Source organism: Salvelinus alpinus, chromosome 2 (genome assembly GCF_045679555.1).
Source record: "Salvelinus alpinus chromosome 2, SLU_Salpinus.1, whole genome shotgun sequence".
NCBI lineage: Eukaryota > Metazoa > Chordata > Actinopteri > Salmoniformes > Salmonidae > Salvelinus > Salvelinus alpinus.
In genome coordinates, this window is record NC_092087.1 from 86,863,966 (window position 1) to 86,884,445 (window position 20,480).

A 20,480-nucleotide genomic window follows, 5' to 3' on the forward strand; every position below is an offset into this window, starting at 1 on the left:
CTTTTCATTTCAAGTTGAAGTGTCCTGTTGGCTAGCTAACTAATGTTAGCTGGCTGGCTCGCTAACTAACGTTACGTGTATGATCTTAATTCATATCTCAGAGCCACTAGTTTTAGCCTAAATTTAGCTAGTTAACATTGAACCTGGTTGGTTAGCGACCTGCAGATTCATGCAGGGTAGTAAAGTCATGAGTTGGGATTATGGTTCATTGTTTACCTAGGTAGCTAGCTACATGTCATAACAAAATAGTCTCTTAGTGTGCCAGAGCGCGGAATAACTGATGGATTTATGAATGCTCAACACCCTTTGAATATGGCCGGTGTCCGTAAATGTCAGCAAAAAGCGTAATTAAATTGTTGCAAGCAGCACAGTTACAGTCACCAACGCTCTGGATAACATGAAAACAGCCTAACCAGCTCTGCTAGGGACAGTAAAATGGTCAGAGGGGTGTTCTCTCATTATGTGTCTGGAAGTAGCTAACAAGCTAGCTAATGTTAGCCAGTTAGCTTGGGTGCTTGACTGCCGTTGTGAGGTCAGAACGTTCGGATCAACCCTACTCATCTGCCAGAGTGTCCAGTGTGCGCTCTGAACATGAAACGCTCTGAATTTATGAACGGACAATAGGACAGCACAGTTGCAGTCACCAACAGATAACATAACAGGCTAACCAGCTCTGCTAGGGCGAGTAATGTTCAGTGAGCTGTTCTCTCTCACTTAGATGTCTGAAAGTAGCTAGCAAGTTAGTACAGAACGCTTGGAACAACCCTTAAAGAGATGGGTGGGGCTAAAGCTTAACCCTCCCATCGTCCTCGTATTGTGTCTAGTCCCCGCGTCCTCCGGGTCACCCTGTCCCGTCCTGGCTAAAGCCCCAATGTGCGCAAGTGTGACAGTATGCGTGTGAACAGCCTTTGCAGATGTATTTCTTACACCTGCAGCACACCGTGTGTGTATTGGAGTCCTTCTTGGGTGGGCAGAGCTGACACCTCTTCCTCTTACTTGCCCCGGTGGCCGGGGCAGCGAGCGGGGCAACGGCCGTAGCACTCTGTAGGACTTTGACAAGTGCTGACGCCGCTTCGGTGCGGGGGAGATGCTGCCTTCTTTGGATCAGCGGCTTCACAAGTGCCTTTCCCAGCTGCTCGAGGAACACCCTGCACTTGTTCCGCTTGTGAGGCATCCAGTCAGGCTTGATCTCTCGCCATATGACAAAGGCGTTGTAGGAGGACACGTCGAGGATGTTGTGGAAGACGATCAGGGGCCAGCGGGCAGTCATCCGTCTGCAGCTGTAGGTGCCGACCACCTTGTCTAGGTTGTCCACGCCGCCCTTGTTGCAGTTGTAGTCTAGGATGAGGGCCGGCTTCCTGTCGCGGCGATCGCTAATGTCGCCCTCTGTGTGCAGCGTGCTCAAAAGTAGCACGTTCTTGTTTTTCTTTGCCAGGTAGGACACTAGAGTGGCGGTGGGCGTGAAGGCAAACCTGGAGGACAGGACCTATCTGCCCTTGGACTCGAGCAGCGCGGGCGGGTGCTCGGCCTTGTTCTTTCTCAAAGTGCCCACCATGGTGAGGTTCCTCTCGAGGAGCCGCTGGCCCAGTTCATAGGAGGTGAAGAAGTTGTCACAGGTGACGTTGCGACCGCTCAGTCCCGTTGTCAGATCGAGGACGACGCGCAACCCTGGTTCTTCTCGGGGCCTCCGCTGGCCGCCTTGCCGGTGTACACTTGCATCTTCCAAGCGTAGCTGGACTTGGCGTCGCAGGCCACCCACGACTTGATGCCGTATTTCGCCGGCTTGCTGGGGATGTACTGACGGAAAGGACAGCGGCCTTTTGGAAAGGGGAGAAGAGATTATCCTCGTTACTGTCTCATTGGGGCCAACGGCCTTTTGTGTTACACACGCTGCTACTGCTGCTAGTGCTGCCACAGCCGCTGCTACAGCCGCTACAGCTACTACCTCTCTATAGACACACACACACACACACGCACACACACAACCACACACACACACCCACACACACACGCACGCACGCGCACGCACACACGCACGCACGCACGCACGCACGCACGCACGCACACAGTACCTCTGAACGGGACCAGTTGCTCGTCCACCGTCACGTCAGGCCCTGGGTTGTAGAGGGCCGGCAGCCGCGCCTCCCACAGGTCCCAGAACTTTCTGATGGCTGCGAGTTTGTCCGTGGCGAGTCTGGCGGGTCTCGACTGGCGGTCGTCGAATCGCAGCAGCCTCGAGTACCTGTTAAAGACCTTGAGCAGGATGGTGGCTCGGAACACGGTCCTGCCGCTCTCGGCGTCCCACAGGCTGGCCACGGCCTCGCCTCGGGACCTGTAGACACCCGCTAGGATCAGCAGCCCTACGTAGGCGCGCAGGTCCGTGGCGTACATGGGTCGCCAGCCATCGCCGTATTTTCTGGCCCCGTGCAGGTTCGTCATTTCCACAATTATCCTTTCTATCGCCGGTGTGACAAAAAGGTGGAAGGCGGACGCAATGTCGCGCACCTGCTTCGCGGCATAGGCCGTGGTGCCCGGAGTCTCGTCCGGCCCGGCGTGGCAGATCGCGCGGGCCCTGCGGAGGCGGCCGTAGGCCACGGGGGACCATTCGACAGCAACGGCGTCTCCCTTTGGTCCGGAGCCGAGGAGATCTCTTCCTCGCGTTGGCCCTCGTGCTCGTCCTTGGGGGCTTCCTCGGGCTCTTCCTCAGATGAGGGAGGAGAAGCCTCGTCGACCTTGCGGCGCTCGGGGTTGTATTCCTCCCCGTCTTCGTCTTCCGAAACTTCTTCCTCCTCCTCCTCCTCGGAATCTGAGTTGTCTTCTCGGTCCACGCTGGACAAGATCTGTTCTAGAACCTGCGCGGCATGGCCGCTCGGCTCCTCTGATCGGGGCCACTGAGCGGCGAGGAAGAGCGCACTTGGCACGGTGGGGCGCCGGTCACTTTGTGTGTGTGTGTGTGCCGCTGACAATATTAGTATACACTCTACGGCCGGCCGATCGACCGGCTTACGCTGGACACCAAGACCTGAAAATGCACGAGGCTCGTTGCGCGCGTGTGTGTAGCCGTGTGCAGTTGACCCACCCCACCCGAGCCACAATAACACTTGGCTGCGCTCTCTAGCACACAGCGGAGCATGTCTGGACCTGTGTAGTGGCTGGCTGGGTCGCTCTGACCCACAGAGCACAGAGCACAACAATAAAACTTGGCTGCTCTCTAGCACACAGCGGAGCATGTCTGGACCTGTGTAGTGGCTGGCTGGGTCGCTCTGACCCCCGAGCACAGAGCACAGAGCACAGAGCACAGAGCGGGGAGCCATGCGCAACCTCGCCACACTCGCAGACTCTCTACACTCAACGGCATACGCCTCGCCAGTGGCTGGCTGGGTCACTCTGACCCCCGAGCACAGAGCGGGGAGCCCTGGAAACACAGTGCCTGGGTCGCTCTAACCCACGAGCACAGAGCACAGAGCGGGGAGCCCTCCACACAGGGGACCTGGGTCACCCTGACCCGAGGACCACGGGAGGGTTAAGAGGGTGTGAACGATGTCGAATGGGTGTAGACAAAGAAGGGCTCTCCAATAGTAGTACCAAAACATTCAAAGTGTCACGCCCTGGCCTTAGTTATTTACATTTACATTTAAGTCATTTAGCAGACGCTCTTATCCAGAGCGACTTACAAAGTTATCTTTGTTTTCTTTATTATTATAGTTAGGTCAGGGTGTGACATGGGGAATGTATGTGTTTTTGTAGTGTCTAGGGGTGTTGTATGTGTATGGGGCAGTGTCTAGTGTAGTTGTCTAGGTAAGTCTATGGTTGCCTGAAGGGTTCTCAATCAGAGACAGCTGTCATTCATTGTCTCTGATTGGGAGACATATTTAAGGCAGCCATAGGCATTAGGTTAATGTGGGTAATTGTCTATGTTGTACGTTTGATGCTTGTGTATGCACTTACGTCATTAGCTTCACGATTGTTTGTTGTTTTGTTTAGTTTGTAAGTGTTTAGTTCGTGGTTCATCTTCGTCAAATAAAAGAAGATGTATTTTTCTCACACTGCGCCTTGGTCCACTCTCTCACCTCAAGACGACTGTGACAGAATTACCCACCAGAATCGGACCAAGCAGCGAGAATCAAGGCAGCAACAGCGAACACAGGACTATAGGAATTGGGAGGAAATTCTGGACCGCGAAGTACCAGGAGAATATAACCGCCCCAAAGCTGAGCTGGAGGCAGCGAAAGCAGAGAGGCGGCGTTTTGAGGAGCTAGCACGAAAGCAGGAGAAGGATCTGGGCTATAATACCTGGGAGGAGATCGACAGATGGGCGATCGACCCAAGGAGAGTACCGGAGCCCGCCTGGGATTCGATGGAGCAATGTGCGGAGGGATACCGGCTAATGGAGGCAGCACGACGACGCGGTAGGATGCCTGTGAGTCACGCCCAAACATTTATTGGGGGGGGGGGGGGGCTAAAGGGTAGTGTGGCGAAGTCAGGTAGGAGACCTGCACCAACTTCCCGATCTTACCGTGGAGAGCGGGAGTACGGGCAGACACCGTGTTACGCAGTAGAGCGCATGGTGTCTCCTGTACGTGTGCATAGCCCGGTGCGGTACATACCAGCTCCTCGTATCTGCTGGGCTAGATTGAGTATTGAGCCGGATGTCATGAAGCCGGCCCAACGCATCTGGCCACCAGTGCGTCTCCCCGGGCCGGCATACATGGCACCAGCCTTACGCATGGTGTCCCCGGTTCGCCTGCATAGCCCAGTGCGGGTTATTCCACCTCCCCGCACTGGTCGGGCTACGGGGAGCGTACAACCAGGTAAGGTTGGGCAGGCTCAGTGCTCAAGGGAGCCAGTACGCCTGCACGGTCCGGTATTTCCGGCGCCACCTCCCCGCCCCAGCCCAGTACCACCAGTGCCTACACCACGCACCAGGCTTTCTGTGCGTCTCCAGAGCCCTGTTCCTCCTCCACGCACTCTCCCTGTGGTGCGTGCCCTCAGCCCGGTACCACCAGTTCCGGTACCACGCACCAGGCCTATAGTACGCCTTGAGAGTCCAGTGTGCCCTGTTGTTGTTCCCCACACTAGCCTGATGGTGCGTGTCCTTAGCCCGGTACCTCCAGTTCCGGTACCACGCACCAGGCCTACAGTGCGTCTCAGCCGGCCAGAGTCTGCCGTCTGCCCAGCGGCGCCTGAGCTGCCCGTCTGCCCAGCGGCGCCTGAGCTGCCCGTCTGCCCAGCGGCGCCTGAGCTGCCCGTCTGCCCAGCGGCGTCTGAACTGCCCGTCTGTCCAACGGCGCCTGAACTGCCCGTCTGCCCAACGGCGCCTGAACTGCCCGTCTGCCCAACGCCGTCTGAACTGTCCGTCTGCCAAGCGCCGCATGAACTGCCCGTCTGTAAAGAGCCTTCAAAGCCGTCAGCCTGCCATGACCAGCCAGAGCCGTCAGCCGGCCATGACCAGCCAGAGCCGTCAGCCAGCCATGACCAGCCAGAGCCGTCAGCCAGCCATGACCAGCCAGAGCCGTCAGCCAGCCATGACCAGCCAGAGCCGTCAGCCAGCCATGACCAGCCAGAGCCGCCAGCCAGCCAGGATCCGCCAGAGCAAGCCAGCCAGGATCCGCCAGAGCCAGCCAGCCAGGATCCGCCAGAGCCAGCCAGCCAGGATCCGCCAGAGCCAGCCAGCCAGGATCCGCCATCCAGTCCGGTGCTGCCCCTCAGTCCGGAGCTGCCCCTCATTCCGGTGTTGCCCCTTAGTCCGGTGCTGCCCCTTAATCCAGTGGGGTTAATTTGGAGGGTGGCCATTTGGAGGAGGCTACCAAAGCGGGTACTGACATTGGTGGAGTGGGGTCCACGTCCCGCACCCGAGCCGCCGCCATGATGGGGCCCACCCCGGACCCTCCCCTTTCTGTGTCAGGTTTTGCGGCCGGAGTCCGCATCTTTGGGGGGGGGGGGGGGGGGTACTGTCACGCCCTGGCCTTAGTTATCTTTGTTTTCTTTATTATTTTAGTTAGGTCAGGGTGTGACATGGGGAATGTATGTGTTTTTGTAGTGTCTAGGGGTGTTGTATGTGTATGGGGCAGTGTCTAGTGTAGTTGTCTAGGTAAGTCTATGGTTGCCTGAAGGGTTCTCAATCAGAGACAGCTGTCATTCATTGTCTCTGATTGGGAGACATATTTAAGGCAGCCATAGGCATTAGGTTAATGTGGGTAATTGTCTATGTTGTACGTTTGATGCTTATGTATGCACTTACGTCATTAGCTTCACGGTTGTTTGTTGTTTTGTTTAGTTTGTAAGTGTTTAGTTCGTGGTTCATCTTCGTCTAATAAAAGAAGATGTATTTTTCTCACGCTGCGCCTTGGTCCACTCTCTCACCTCAAGACGACCGCGACACAAAGACCAAAGTTGATCAACTTTCAAAGCAAAATTACTTTCCATTATTCCTTAACTGTACTGTTTGATATACCATTTTGTAGCTTTGAGTCTCTACTTTTATCCAATGTAAAGAACACAATTTCAAATTATGCTACATAAGTCGATTAGAGCCGGTCGATCACAAAAGTGAATCCCTCGCCCGTTTCCATGAACCCTGGCAAAAACATAGACTGTGTATATGGCAAAGATTTCACCTTTGCCTGTTCCTCTGGCATGGATTCAGCTAACAAATATGGACACTCCAATGTTCACACCAATTCCATACTTTTAAATCCATGACGGAAAGTGTGAACTTGCACTCTTGGGAAAGGGTTGGGAATCGGGATCTCAGCCTTAGGTACCTTACTACCAGTTTGTTATTTTCTTATTGATCCAAGTGGATGAGGACATGATTGTGACATATGAAGAGAGACAGGAGGCTGCAGTAATGATGAGATGCCAGTAGGAGGAGCTCTAGTCTATAACACTGGAACCTTCAGTAGCACTTTGATGCAGATGATGAGGAGGGATGGGTCACATTATGTAAGGAAACACATTAAGAAACCATATAGAACAGTCAACACTTTGATGCAGATGATGAGGAGGGATGGGTCACATTATGTGAGGAAACACATTAAGAAACCATATAGAACAGTCAACACTTTGTTGTGGATCTGTATTGAAAGGAAAGAGTACATTGAAAATGGGCTGCATTTAGTCTCTTTAGAAAATGTAGGCCCACTCCTCAAATGAAGAAATGTAAATAGCTATGTGGTCTTTAGCAGTACATCCAGTACATCCCTTTCTGACATGCTGTTGATGCATGTGACTGTCTTAAATCCCTGACTAGGCTACTTTCTAAATGTGTCAATCACTAAAATAACACTTCTTGTTTCTATGCACTGCTACGACGGTAAGTTGACTCACTGTACAAGATCTTTCCCCTTCACTATGTAAGTTGACGATATCATATATACATGTTCACCACTCAGAGTATCTGTACCTTGAAGGGGTCAACAGTGGAGATGTCCTGCTCTTACACATATCCCAGAGGTTATACAGTCACAACAACCTTCTGGTTCACTAAATATGATGCTGAGGGGAAACCTGTGACTCTGAGTGATGAACCAGACTACACTGGTCATGTGATGTACTGTAGCAACAAGAAGAATGGTCACACCCTGACGATCAGAGATCTGAGAGAGTGTGACTCAGCTACTTACAAGTTTAGATTTATAACAGATCAGACCGTAAGGAAATATAGTGGTGATCCTGGAGTCACTCTGACTGTCATAGGTACAGTTACATTCAATTAAGCTAAACTGTTGAATTCCATTTATTTCAGGAAAATTGTCTTGGTTTGTATTTACATCTGTATAACATAGGATTTCTTCCATCTCTGTATTAGAGTGATAACTAAGTGATAAAGGGATTTACAGTGATATTGTTTTTTATTCACACTTTATTTGGATAGTCTGGATAGATGCTCTACAGATGGTCATGATATCAACAAACTTCCTGTTGATAAGTTACTGCTTTTTTTTACTCTTTCTACTATTTTCACTGTTACCTTGACACAGCTCTATGTCCACAGAGTGTCCATCCTGACCCTAACTGGGACACACACACCACTGAAAATGAGGACCAGACACTCTGGCAGTAAGTATGTTATAACATATTCATTAATGTGTTTATTATGTATACAGTATTTGTGTTTGTTTGTGTGAGTGGGTAAGTGGGTGAGTGAGAGAAAGACAGAGACAGAGGAGAGAGATGAACACAGAAAGTAGAAGTGAGAGAGAATGCTATAGAGCAGTGTGTAAAGTGATCATACTGTTTCCTGTGTCGCTGTCTCTCTCAGAGTGTGAAAATCTCCCCCAGTGACACGTTCACATCTCTTCAGAGAGACGATCAGCCCTCCGTTTATCAGACCATTCAGGGGAGAAAAACACCACAGAACCTGGACTGAAAGAAGCACCACAGAACCTGGACTGATAGAACCACCACAGAACCTGGACTGATAGAACCACCACAGAACCTGGACTGATAGAACCACCACAGAACCTGGACTGATAGAACCACCACAGAACCTGGACTGATAGAACCACCACAGAACCTGGACTGAAGAGAACCACCACCGAACCTGGAAGGAAGAGAACCACCACCGAACCTGGAGAGAAGAGAACCACCACAGAACCTAGACTGAAGAGAACCACCACAGAACCTGGACTAAAGAGAACCATCACAGAACATGGACTGAAGAGAACCATCACAAAACCTGGACTGATAGAACCATCACAGAACCTGGACTGATAGAACCACCACAGAACCTGGAGGGAAGAGAACCACCCCCGAACCTGGAGAGAAGAGAACCACCACCAAACCTAGACTGAAGAGAACCACCACATAACCTGGACTAAAGAGAACCATCACAGAACATGGACTGAAGAGAACCATCACAGAACATGAACTGAAGAGAACCACCACAGAACATGGACTGAAGAGCTATGGCACCAAACCAAATCTAGACCTTACACCTCTATTCTCTTGCTAATATATTGTTATCATATCTTGAAGGTTCACCCAAATTACAAAATGACACATTGGTTTCCCTACCCTTTTAGCAGTCTATGAACATGGTGTGACAGGAATCCATGCTTTGGTTAATTTTCCCCTGGCACTGTTTCCACTTGCTAACGTTTTAGCATTTGTGGCACAAATCCCATTCGTCATGTGACTGATAAGCGGCATTTCTCGCAAATAATTTCGAAATCAATCAAAAGTTTTAAAAAATGCGTTGTGAAGCTCAACAAAGTCACTTACAGATGATTTGAACATGATGTGAGAATGTTCTTATGTGAAATCTTAATATCAGTCCCGTGACTTGAATGGAATTTTTGTAAATGTGGGAGTGTTCAACATTGCAGCTGACTTTATAGGCGAGTCGAGATCTACAAATCACCTTGCATGATAAAAACTACTCAATATTATTTATAGATCAGTCAGCCACAATTTACCCAATTTACCCATGATACATCACAGTTTTGATGCTCTCGAACGCTGTCTGTGTGACTGAGGAAGGAAGCCCTCTCTGCATAAGCTTCTTGGTCCCTAACATAGAGTTGGATAGAGGGTACATCTATGCATCTTTGTCATGACAGCTTCTGTAACAGAATGGGAAGTGCCATTGAGGGCTTTTTCCATGTTAAAGCAGTTAATGTCTACTTCTTCAACTTCCATAAGTTTAATGATAGTTGGCAAACCAACTGGAAGGGTGTATTCAATGGCTTTAGCCATGCTAAAACAGGATTTGAAACAAATGCGCCCTCTATTAAACTCTATGGACACTGACTCATTCAAAGTTTTATCAACCACAGATCTCAAACTTCACACTCAGTGTCTATTTATTTAGACTGACAGTAAGTTAACTTACAACACGTCTACCCTTTACTCTGTAAGTATGCTTGAGGATATCTTAAAATATGTATCTTTTGTAATTTGTTTGTAAACATGAACTTCTGTATCCTGTTATGTACATGGCGATGCTATTGGAATGTATGTTGTATGGTTTTCTGTTATGTACAGTATACTCTGTAGATATATTTTTGCATATTAATCTGATACAGTATTGTACCTGGGGTTTCACATAAAGACTTGTACATGCTATTTTAAGGACTCAGAGCAATAGGTTGTTGTGGAGACATTTTGAAAATGGCCGAAAGTAAGAGTGAGAGTGATTTGGTGGATGCTTCATAAGAGCTTTAGGAGTAGTATTAACATGAGACACAGTGATGGTGGGTTGTGTTTAGGAGTAGTATTAACATGAGACACAGTGATGGTGGGTTGTGTTTAGGAGTAGTATTAACATGAGCCAGTGACGGTGGGTTGTGGTTAGGAGTAGTATTAACATGAGACACAGTGATGGTGGGATGTGTTTAGGAGTAGTATTAACATGAGACACAGTGATGGTGGGTTGTGGTTAGGAGTAGTATTAACATGAGACACAGTGATGGTGGGATGTGTTTAGGAGTAGTATTAACATGAGACACAGTGATGGTGGGTTGTGTTTAGGAGTAGTATTAACATGAGACACAGTGATGGTGGGTTGAGTTTAGGAGTAGTATTAACATGAGACACAGTGATGGTGGGTTGTGTTTAGGAGTAGTATTAACATGAGACACAGTGATGGAGGGTTGTGTTTAGGAGTAGTATTAACATGAGACACAGTGATGGTGGGTTGTGTTTAGGAGTAGTATTAACATGAGACACAGTGATGGTGGGTTGTGTTTAGGAGTAGTATTAACATGAGACACAGTGATGGAGGGTTGTGTTTAGGAGTAGTATTAACATGATACACAGTGATGGAGGGTTGTGTTTAGGAGTAGTATTAACATGAGACACAGTGATGTTGGGTTGTGTTTAGGAGTAGTATTAACATGATACACAGTGATGGAGGGTTGTGTTTAGGAGTAGTATTAACATGATACACAGTGATGGAGGGTTGTGTTTAGGAGTAGTATTAACATGAGAAACATTAGAAACATTAGACTATACAGAACATGTTCCTCTGTAACTCAGTTGGTAGAACATGGCACCTGCAACGTTATGGGTTTGGTTACCAGGACCACCCATAGGTAAAATATATGGACACAGGACTGTATATTGATTTGGATTGTTGAGTCGACTAAACTGGATCATTTATGGACAGCATACTACTACAGTAGACTTCACGGTCAATACAGGAGGCTATGGTGATGTTCATTGGATTATCTGCTAGCTAAAGCTACTAAAAGTACTGTACAACAGAGGAGGCTGGTGGGAGGAGATATAGGAGGATGGACTCATTGTATTGGCTGGAATGAATGGAACACTATCCATTAATTTTATTCATCTTACTGCACAAATGATTAAGGACATCAGGACTGGAGCCTGCAGTAATGTTGAGATGCCAGTAGGTGGAGCTCTAGTCTAGAACACTGTTACCAAAGATACTCCCCTTTCATCTGTTCTTGAACCTTCAGTACCAGCTGATGTGGAGTGATGGGAATGGGCCATAGTTTGTCTCTTTATAAAATGTAGGCCCACTCCTCAAATATACAAATGCAACTATTTTCTGACATGTTGTTTATGCACGTTAATGTCTTAACATCCTGACTAGGCTACTTTTAAAATGTGTCAACCCCAGAACTCACACTTACAGTAGGATACTTCCTGTTTCTCTGCGCTGCCAGTAAGTGTTGTTGGTTTAGATGAACTGACTCAGCATCACCTTCCTGTTAACCAGGGTAGGGAGAAGTGTTGACATCTATACTGTGTAGGAGGTGTGTTAACTTTTCTACATCCATAACAACCAGCTCTCTAGACTTTGATACAGACTCTATGGGCCTTATGTGCCTTCCCTACAGATAGTGTCTGTACTTGTGTGTGAGGGTGTGTGAGTGTGAGTGAGTCACTTGCTGTTTAGCCCCACAGCTTGGGGATAGGAGCTATCATTGAACCTGATGGTCAGTCTTCTAGGACTAGACTGATAGGTAGTAGGGTTGACATCTATACTGTGTAGGATGTGTGTTTTAACATTTCTACATCCATAACAACCAGCTCTCTAGACTTTGATACAGTCTCCATGGGCCTTATGGACCTTCACTACAGATGGTGTCTGTATTTGTATGTGCGTGTACGTGTACGTGTGCGTGTGCGTGTGCGTGTGTGTGTGTGTGTGCATGCATGTGCACGTGCGTGTGAATGACACAGTGGATTTATCTGAGGGCCCTTCAGGATCAGACTGATAGGGAGTAGGGTTGACATCTATAATGTGTAGGTTGTGTGTTTTAACTTTCTACATCCATAACATCCAGCTCTCTAGACTTTGATACAGACTCCATAAACCTCATATACCATCAAGCAGACACTTTTATCCAAAGTCATTCACTCAGTCATTACAGTCATGGGTGCATAAATCCTTCATATGGGAAGTCCCAGCAGGAATAGAACCCGTAAGTCACGCTGTACTAACTGAGTCACACAGGACTACTGTATTCACACTCAGAGTAGGAGAGCTGATCTAGGGTCAGTTTTGCCTTTTAATATATGATGAATAAGAAATGAACCTTGTAAATATTTAATAAGTAACTATTTTTTTTCTAATATTTTTTAAGTTACAGCTCGGAATCTGATGACAAGAACTTCTGACAAAACGTTCTATATCTGAATTAGGCAGCTGTCACGGCCGTCTACAAGGCTCTCTAAGGTCAGGGGTGACAGCAGCCTGGAGGTTCAGCTATATTTTACATAACTATTATTTTGTAATGTTATCTGTCTGAAATAATCATCAGACTTGTGAGACTAAATATGAATGTATTACTTCATATGGTCCTGTAACATGATACACATAATATACGTTTGTGTGAATTTTTTAAAAGTTTTTATGACAAAGTTAAGACACAATTTTGTCTCAATGTCCAGGAAATAGTTCTGCTTGATGCAACGTTTCTTATCACTTAATAAATCTTCTTTGGGCTGAGATCCCACTAACGGGATTGATATGACAACAGCCAGTGAAGTGCAGGGCGCCAAATTCAAAACAACAGAAATCCCCTAATTAACATTTCTCAAACATACAAGTATTTCACACCATTTTAAAGATACACTTCTTGTTAATCCCACCACAGTGTCCGATTTCAAATAGGTTTTACGGCGAAAGCACCACAAATTATTATGTTAGGTCAGAGCCAAGTCACAGAAAAACACAGCCATTTTTCCAGCCAAAGAGTCACAAAAATGAGAAATAGAATTAATCACTAACCTTTGATGATCTTTATCAGATGACACTCATAGGACTTCATGTTACACAATACATGTATGTTTTGTTCGATAAAGTTCATATTTATATTAAAATATCTCAGTATACATTGGCGCGTTATGTTCAGTAGTTCCAAAAACATCTAGGGATTTTGCAGAAAGTCACATCAATTTACAGAAATACTCATTAGAAATGTTGATGAAAATACAAGTGTTTTACATGGAACTTTAGATACACTTCTCCTTAAAACTTCTTAACCTGTTTTGCGTGCAAGCCCGACATCGGTACACTTATGACAACAGCCAGCTCAAAGTGCAGGGCGCGAAATTCAAAATATATATTTTTTAAATATTTAACTTTCACACATTAACAAGTCCAATACAGCATATGAAAGGTACACATCTTGTGAATCAAGCAAACATGTCCGATTTTTAAAATGTTTTACAGGGAAGACAAAATATGTAAATCTATTAGCTAACCACGTTAGCAAAAGACACCACTTTTTTTACTCCATCAGTTTTTTACTCCATCAGTAGCTATCACAAATTTGACCAAATAAAGATATAAATAGCCACTAACCAAGAAACAACTTCATCAGATGACAGTCTGATAACATATTTATTGTATAGCATATGTTTTGTTAGAAAAATGTGCATATTTCAGGTATAAATCATAGTTTACATTGCAGCTACAGTCAGAAATTGCACCGAAAGCAGCCATAATATTTACAGACACCAACGTTAAATACCTAATTACTCATCATAAAACATTTCTGAAAAATACATAGTGTACAGCAATTGAAAGACAGGCATCTTGTGATTCCAGACAATATTTCCGATTTATCAAGTGTTTTACAGCGAAAACACAATATAGCGTTATATTAGCGTAGCCACAATAGCCAAAAACACAAGCAATTTCCCAGTAGCAAAAGTAAGCGATCGTAACAAACAGGCAAAAGATATCTAATTTTTGACTAACCTTGATTTTCTTCCTCAGATGACAGTCCTATAACATCAGGTTATACATACACTTATGTTTTGTTCAAAAATGTGCATATTTAGAGCTGAAATCAGTGGTTACCCATTATGCTAACGTAGCTACTATTTCCCACAACGTTCAGATATTTTACTGACACTTTTTCTGACACACATATTCTGACCAAATAGCTATTCATAAACATAACTAAAAAATACATGTTGTATAGGAAATGATAGATCCATTAGTTATTAATGAAATCAGTGTTAGAATTCTAAAAATAACTTCATTACGTTATGCAGCTTCGGTATAGCTTAGAGTAGCCAAAACGTTGGCCGCCCACGACTAGTACACAGTTCGACAGATATATGAAATAGCATCATAAAATGTTTCTTACTTTTGCTGATCTTTCATCAGAATGTTGGACAAGGTGTCCTTTGTCCAGAACAGTCGGTGTTTGGATTTAGAACCTTCATTTTCCCTCTCGATTTAGGAAGCGCACTTGCCAAGTGGCACGGATCTCTCCAACGTAAACAAAGTCAGAGAACGGAACACGGCAAAACTCCCGAAAAAATGTCAATAATCTGATTAAACTATATTGAAAAAACATACTTACGATGATATGGTCACATGTATCAAATACAATCTAAGACGGAGATGTTAGTCGTCCATAACGAGAGCAAAACAGAAGGCAAATCCATGTCCTCTTTCGCACGCTCCAGAAACAGGAAGTGGACGGTCACGTCAAACAAAGAGCTTTAATTCCACCTCAGACCAAGATAAACACGAAATGTTTTCTCTCACCGCCTCTTGACAACCAGGGGAAGGTGTATGAAGTGTATGTAGACTCTTACGTATCATGCCCATGTATAGGCAGGAAGTTGAACAGAGCATTGATTTCTGACATTCCACTTCCTGGTCAGGAAGTGTGCTGCAGAATGACTTCTGTTTCACTCAGAGAAATAATTCAAACGGTTTTAGAAACTAGAGAGTGTTTTCTATCCAATAGTAATAATAATATGCATATTGTACGAGCAAGAATTGAGTACGAGGCCGTTTGAAATGGGCACGTTTTAACTGGCTACTCAATACTGCCCCTTGCAGCCATAAGAAGTTAAGACTAGGGGGCGTTTTTGGCTAAAAAACGTACCCATTTGAAACTACCTATTTCTCAGCCCCCGAAACTAGAATATGCATATAAGTGTCAGATAAGGATAGAAAACACTCTGAAGTTTCCAAAACTGTAAACATTTTGTCTGTGAGTTAAACAGAACTGATATTGCAGGCTAAAACCTGGGGAAAATCCAATCAGGAAGTGACCCTGTTTTTGAAACCTCTCTGTTCCTCTGCATCCCTATTGCCCATTGAAAGGGATATCAATCAGACTTATTTTTCTATGGCTTCCCTAAGGTGTCAACAGCCTTTAGACATAGTTTCAGGCTTTTATTTTGAAGAATGAGCGTGAAAGGGCACATTGCGTAAGTAGATAGGTGGGGGCTCTCAGAGTGAGTTCTACATAACAGAGAAAGGCGGCCATTGTTCCTCCCTGTCCTAGTGAAAAGCCAACTGCCCCGGTTGATATATTATCGAATAGATATTTGATAAACACCTTGAAGATGGATTATAAAAAACGTTTGACATGTTTCTGTGGACATTATGGATATCATTTGGGATTTTTGTCGGCTTTGTCGCGAGCGCTCTTTCCGGTGGATTCCTGGGCATAACGCACCAAACTAACGGAGGTATTTGGATATAAAAAATATCTTTATGGAACAAAAGGAACATTTGTTGTCTAACTGGGAGTCTCGTGAGTGAAAACATCCGAAGATCATCAAAGGTAAACGATTAATTTGATTGCTTTTCTGATTTTCGTGACCAAGTCACCTGATGCTAGGTGTACTTATTGTTTTGTCGAGCGATCGATAAACTTACACAAACGCTTGTATTGCTTTCGCTGTAAAGCATAATTTCAAAATCTGAGACAACAGATGGATTAACCTGTCTAGCCCCCGGGTTCCGCAATCCCCCCCACATTCCACTGAAAAGGCAGCGCGCGAAATTCAAAAAATATTTTTTTGAAATTTTTTACTTTCACACATTAACAAGTCCAATACAGCAAATGAAGGATAAACATCTTGTGAATCCAGCCAACATGTCCGATTTTTTAAATGTTTTACAGCGAAAACACCACGTATATTTATGTTAGCTCACCACCAAATACAAAAAAGCACAGACATTTCTTTCACAGCACAGATAGCTTGCACAAAACCCCCAAATAGAGATAGAATTAGTCACTAACCAAGAAACAACTTCATCAGATGACAGTCTTATAACATGTTATACAATAAATCTATGTTGTGTTCGAAAAATTTGCATATTTCAGGTATAAATCATAGTTTTACATTGCAGCTACAATCACAAATATCACCAAAGCAACTAGAATAACTACAGAGAGCAACGTGAAATACCTAAATACTCATCATAAAACATTTATGAAAAATACATGGTGTACAGCAAATGAAAGACAAACATCTTGTGAATCCAGCCAATATTTCAGATTTTTTAAGTGTTTTAAAAGCGAAAACACAATATAGCATTATATTAGCTTACTACAATAGCCAACCACACACATTCACCGCAAAGGTAGCGATAGCGAAAAAACCAGCAAAAGATATACATTTAATCACTAACCTTGACAAACTTCATCAGATGACAGTCCTATAACATCATATTACACAATACATATATTGTTTGTTCGAAAATGTGCATATTCAGCGGTACAAATCGAGGTTTTACAATGAGAATAGTAGTCAAAGTGCACAAAATTGTCCAGAGAAATCTTGGAGATTCACCTAATCTAATCAAATAACTCATCATAAACTTTACTAAAAAATACATGTTGGACAGCAAATGAAAGATACACTAGTTCTTAATGCAACCGCTGTGTTAGATTTTTTAAAATAACTTTACCATAACAAACAGCTTACGTTATAGCGAGACAGCGCCCAAAATCAGGGCGGAAAATATGACTAAACATTTGACAGAAATACGAAATAACATCATAAATGGTTCCTACTTTTGACGAGCTACCATCAGAATGTTGTACAAGTTGTCCTTTGTCCAGAATAATTGTTGTTTGGTTGTAGAATGTCCTCTTCTCCTGTCGAATTAGCAACCAAAGCTAGCCTTGTGGCGCAAACGTGCCTAACTTCACATAACGCAAAGAAAAGAAAATGCCGAAAATCGCAATAAACGTTCAATAAACTGATATAACTCGGTTTAAAATAACTACTTTATGATGTTTTTAACACATATATCAAATAAAATCAGAGCTGGAGATATCTAACGTCTATACCGAAAGCTTTTCAGAACACAATCTGGAGTCCCTTCTCGCACCTTCCAAGACAATGAAAATTCTGGTCACGTCATTCCAAAAGCTCTTGTTCGGCCTCAGATCAAGCTAGACACCCCATTCCACTTCTCACTGCTTGGTGACATCTAGTGGAAGCGTAGGCAGTGCATGTAGATCCATAGATTTCAGGCAAATTGATAGGAAGGCCCTGGAACAGAGCCTTGATTTCAGATTTTTCTGAAGTTTGCTGCAAAATGAGTTCTGTTTTACTTACAGATATAATTCAAACGGTTTTAGAAACTAGAGAGTGTTTTCTATCCAATAGTAATAATAATATGCATATTGTACGAGCAAGAATTGAGTACGAGGCCGTTTAAATTGGGCACGTTTTTCCCCAAAAGTGACAACAGCGCCCTCTGTCCTCATCAGGTTAAAGAAGAAGGAAAGGACAGTTCTGCAACAGCTACTTGTGTCTTAACTACTATAAATATGTATCAACCACAGAACTGACACTTACTAGCAGTTCCCACTCACTACCAGTCAGTTGACTCACTGTACAAGACCTCTCCCCTTCAGTCTGTAAGTACTCTTGATATCTTGAAATATATTTTTTGGTTTCTAGCCACATAATTATGATCTAAATGGGAAGACAAATCCTGGATCCTCCTCTGAGACACTTGGTGAATACAGACACTATCTTATAATGATGATATAAAAGGTATGTGTGACTTGCTGTTTGTCCTCACAGCTTGGGGATAGGAGTTATCATTCAAGCTGGTGGTAACTGCCTTGCTCAAAATGGCAGATTTGTCCACCTTGCCAGCTCTGGGATTTGAACCAGTAATGTTTCAGTTACTGGCCCAACTCTCTTAAACACTAGGCTACCTGCCGATACCACTGACACACTCCATATTACCAAACCATTATGATGTTATTTACACACCATCCACTCAAGGCTGTGATGATGATGTGTTATATCTGCATCCCAAATTACACCATATTCCCTATAGAGTGCACTACTTTGACTAGAGCCCTACCTGCTGCCCCTGATGGTGTGTATGTAGTTATTCACCAGCTATAGAGTGCACTACTTTGACTAGAGCCCTACCTGCTGCTCCTGATGGTTTGTATGTAGTTATTCACCAGCTATAGTGTGCACTACTTTGACTAGAACCCTACCTGCTGCCCCTGATGGTTTGTATGTAGTTATTCACCAGCTATAGAGTGCACTACTTTGACTAGAGCCCTACATGCTGCCCCTGATGGTTTGTATGTAGTTATTCACCAGCTATAGAGTGAGTTGTTGTTTATGTTTCTAAGACTGCAGGGTGGGAGATGCAACAATGGCCTTGAGAACAGCAGGGAGTGTGTTGGTGGTCTTTCTCTGGTCTGTAGCAGGTATGGTCTCATTCTTATCTTTTAGTTGCTCTGTTTATTAATCTACATACATTTATAAAAGGATAAGAATCATAATGTTATTCTGGTGTGTTCTGTTAGGCGTCTCCACTTCACTTTAAATAGTTATCTTTCACACCTCACTGAGTGATGCTTATCTGGGGTTTCCATTCACGCTCAAATCAGGAACTATGGCAACAAAGTGTGGACAAATCCTACCTTCAGTGTGAGCCAATAGACCTTGTCTTAATTCTTATACCATTGTGTTGTGTGACTGTGTTTCAGTGGTACTGGGTCAGTATGGCTGGAGTGTGAAATACACAACTCAGAGTATCTGTACCTTGAAGGGGTCAACAGTGGAGCTGTCCTGCTCTTACACATATCCCAGTGGTATAGTCACATCAACCTACTGGTTCACTGAATGGGAGACTGGTGTAGAACCTAAAGATCTAGGTCAGGACCCAGAGTATGCAGGTCGTCTGGAGTATCATGGGGATAAGGAGAAAGACTGTACCCTGAGAATCACAGACCTGAGAGAGAGAGACTCAGCTACGTACAAGTTCAGATTATTAACAGATCAGACCAGAGGGAGATATTATGGAGATCCTGGAGTCACTCTGTCTGTAACAGGTACAGTAATATGCTTTATACTGCTAGTCTGTTCAATTAATATCTACTGTCCATTTAGGTCTAGAAATTGGATTTGTATTTATGAAACAGATTTGAGAATTAAATGTGTTTGAGAAAGTCTTGCATCATGTGATTAAACTATAGAACAGGTGATTCAGGGTTTTAATGTTGTTATCTACTACAGCTCTACAGGTGAAGGCGACTCCTTCACATTCATTACAGAGGAATACACTGACCTGTATCAACACCTGTACTCTGACTGGTAACCCCACCTACATCTGGTACAAGAACGGACAATATCTAGATGAGAGAACCTCCCCCCAGTACAAATATGCAGTCTTCAGTAACAGTAAAGACAGTTTTTCCTGTGCTGTAAAGGGCCATGAGGATCTCCACTCTCCTGCAGTGTGTGAGTATGAATTCAACTCAGTATTCTAGTATAACTTTTCAGATATAACTCTTCTGTCTGCTAAACAGCCTCACAGTTGTCTAACCAAACTGCAACACTTTGACAAGACAGGATGGCATAACTATTCTGGATTACTGAAACTCACGATTCCACTGTGGAAATAATGTCCTCTTTATGTTTCAGGTGTTCAGGGTCAGAGCTGCAACAGAGTGACTTACACCAAGAGGAGAATCTGTGTCTTGAAGGGGTCAACAGTGGACATATCCTGTACTTATGTTGGTAATTATTCCACCACATCAACATTCTGGTTTAGAAGTGATAAGTCGACCCCTGAAGACCTAACCAGAGACCCAGGGTATGCAGGTCGTGTGAAGTACACTGGAAAATACAAAGGTCCCTTCACCCTGAGAATCTCAGATCTGAGAGAGGAGGACTCAGCTGAGTATCGCTTCACTTTTAAAACTCACAACTTTGAATGGGGTCATAGTTTCCCAGGAACAACTCTGTCTGTCACAGGT

At 44.6% G+C, this 20,480-nt stretch overlaps 1 pseudogene; it reads right to left on the reverse strand.

Annotated features, from left to right (window-relative positions):
- Positions 1–395: 395 nt before the first annotated feature.
- On the reverse strand, positions 396–3,953 carry LOC139541452 (piggyBac transposable element-derived protein 4-like; annotated as a pseudogene).
- Between the last annotated feature and the right edge of the window lie 16,527 nt (positions 3,954–20,480).